The 2,318-nt window shown below is 31.8% G+C and overlaps 1 pseudogene; it reads right to left on the bottom strand.

Moving 5' to 3' along the window:
• Window positions 1-1,203: 1,203 nt before the first annotated feature.
• On the bottom strand, window positions 1,204-1,312 carry LOC123602855 (annotated as a pseudogene).
• Window positions 1,313-2,318: the final 1,006 nt, after the last annotated feature.

Here is a 2,318-nt window from a genome sequence, read left to right as displayed (position 1 = left end):
TACTGTACTGATCCATAATAATTTATTTTCAAATGATTAGCCAACATTACGTTTCTGGAAAATCCAAATTAGTTGTGATATATTATCCTTTTTATGTATTGCTGGATCAAGTTTTCTAGTAATGTGTTCAAGATTTTTAATTTTTTTTTTATATTTTTTTGTTTTTGAGACAGAGACAGAGCATGCCAGGGGAGGGGCAGAGAGAGAGGGATACACAGAATTCGAAACAGGCTCCAGGTTCTGAGCTGTCAGCACAGAGCCTGACGTGGGGCTCAAGCCCACAAACTGTGAGATCATGACCTGAGCTGAAGTCAGATGCTTAACCAACTGAGCCACCCAGGAGCCCCAAGATTTTTTTATTTAGGTTTTTTTGAGATAATGCCTACAATTTTCCTTTATTGTATTATCTTTGTACAATCTAAGGCTCTTTAGTTCTCAAAATTTTTGTGGTATGTATTTCATCTTTATTATCTATCTTCTGGATTTTGTATAAAATTAATGTTATTTCTCCTTTTAATGTTTAGAAAAATTTGTAAATGAAGCCCTTTAATCCCGGAGCTTTCTTTGTGGAAAGGTTGTAAATTATGATTACATTTTTAATGGATATAAAGTTGTTTACATTGTTTCTTTTGTGTCCATTTTGACAAATTTGACTTTTTCTAAGAAAGTGTTTGGCACTATAAAAATGTCATCCCATTATCTTCTGACTTCCATAGTTTATGGTAAATAGTTACTCATGACTCTTATTGTTTGAAGATGGTGTATCTTTTATTTCTGGCTGCTTTTTCTCTTATCTTTGTTTTTTACTTGTTTCACTATGAAATGCCTAGATGTGGTTAATATCTATATTTACTCTGCTTAGGGTTACAAAATCTCTTTGAATCTCTGTGTTCATATCTGTCATTAATTTTGAAAATTCTTTTATTGTTATCTTTTTGAATATTGTTTCTGACCCACTTACTTTCTAATACTCTCTTACTGAGACTCGCAATACATTTATGTTAAAACTTTTCACTGGGTCCTATAGGATTCTGTTTTTCTTTATGTTCTTTACTATTCTGCATTTTTCAAGATGAATTATTTTTACCAAAATAACTTAAAGTTCATTAATCATCTGTTTTACACTAATTTGTTGCTTATTGAATTTTTAATTCCTTCATTCTATTTCTCAGTCCCATTATTTCCAGACTATTTGTAATATATTAAAATTCTTCAATGAAATTCTTTACCTTATACATCTATTTTCCTAGATATATTAAACTGATAAGAACAGATACTACACTTGATCTTAGCCAAAAGCCCGAAAAGTGATATTTTTCCTGTATATATTAATTACAGTTATTTTACTGTCCTTAGATGATAACTCTAATATTTCTATACCCTATAGGTCTTCCTATATAATCCTTCTTTGTTTGGTTTAGTCATTTGGATCTATTTTCTAGCATTCCTGTCAAGTTTTATTAAACCTTAGAAATTGATATGAAAAATTGTACAGAGTCTGAATGGTATAAAAGACTAAGTAGTAAAGGTGTAATAGACTGGTATTGACTATGGGCAGGATCTCCTTAAATAGTTTATTTCCAATTTACCATTAGTCTTAAATCCTATCCATTTCTGAGTTTTTAACTAAAAAGTCTATGATATTTATGTATGTCTTTCTGGGTGGGCTCTCAACTCTAACATTTGTGTCTCTAGCATATTGGAACTGCTTAAATATCTGCTTGCCTTTTAGTCATCTAGTAACCATTCCCATGTTGTGTTTCCAGAATTGTGGCCCACAAATATTCAACTCAGGAACCAACAAATGCCTCAAGAGGAAATCACACACAGCATTCATGGCTTACTTTTCTGTAGTTCTCATTTCTCTGAGACCAGTCCCTTGAGTTGTAGAATTCCTTGGCAGCCCTAAATTCAAATTTTAATTGCACTTGTCCAGTAAGACAGGAGTATCCAAATCATTACTTTCTGTTCAGCTTCTATATCTCACCATTAAAATAAACAAATTCCCTGATGAGAAAATTTAGGCATAAATACACACCTCATGCAGTTGTGTTTCCATTATTTCTGATTATCTCTAGCATCTTGGTTCCTTAATTCCTAGCTTGCAGTTTCCTGATATATTCAAACAGCTGCTTTGTTTCCCCCCTTAAATTGTATCTAGTTTGGTAGCTGCTCTTAGAGAGAAAAAAGGGTAGCTTAATGCTACCTCACCATAACTGAAATAAAAATATTCCAAATACCACTTTATATTTAAATTCAATTCCTATAAATGATTCATACAGTTATAAAGATGAAATTCAAACCTGTTTGTTGCTTTA

This window comes from Leopardus geoffroyi, chromosome D1 (genome assembly GCF_018350155.1).
Source record: "Leopardus geoffroyi isolate Oge1 chromosome D1, O.geoffroyi_Oge1_pat1.0, whole genome shotgun sequence".
Lineage (NCBI taxonomy): Eukaryota > Metazoa > Chordata > Mammalia > Carnivora > Felidae > Leopardus > Leopardus geoffroyi.
Note: the sequence above shows the minus strand (reverse complement) of the source record. Positions and strands in the feature narration are given on the sequence as shown.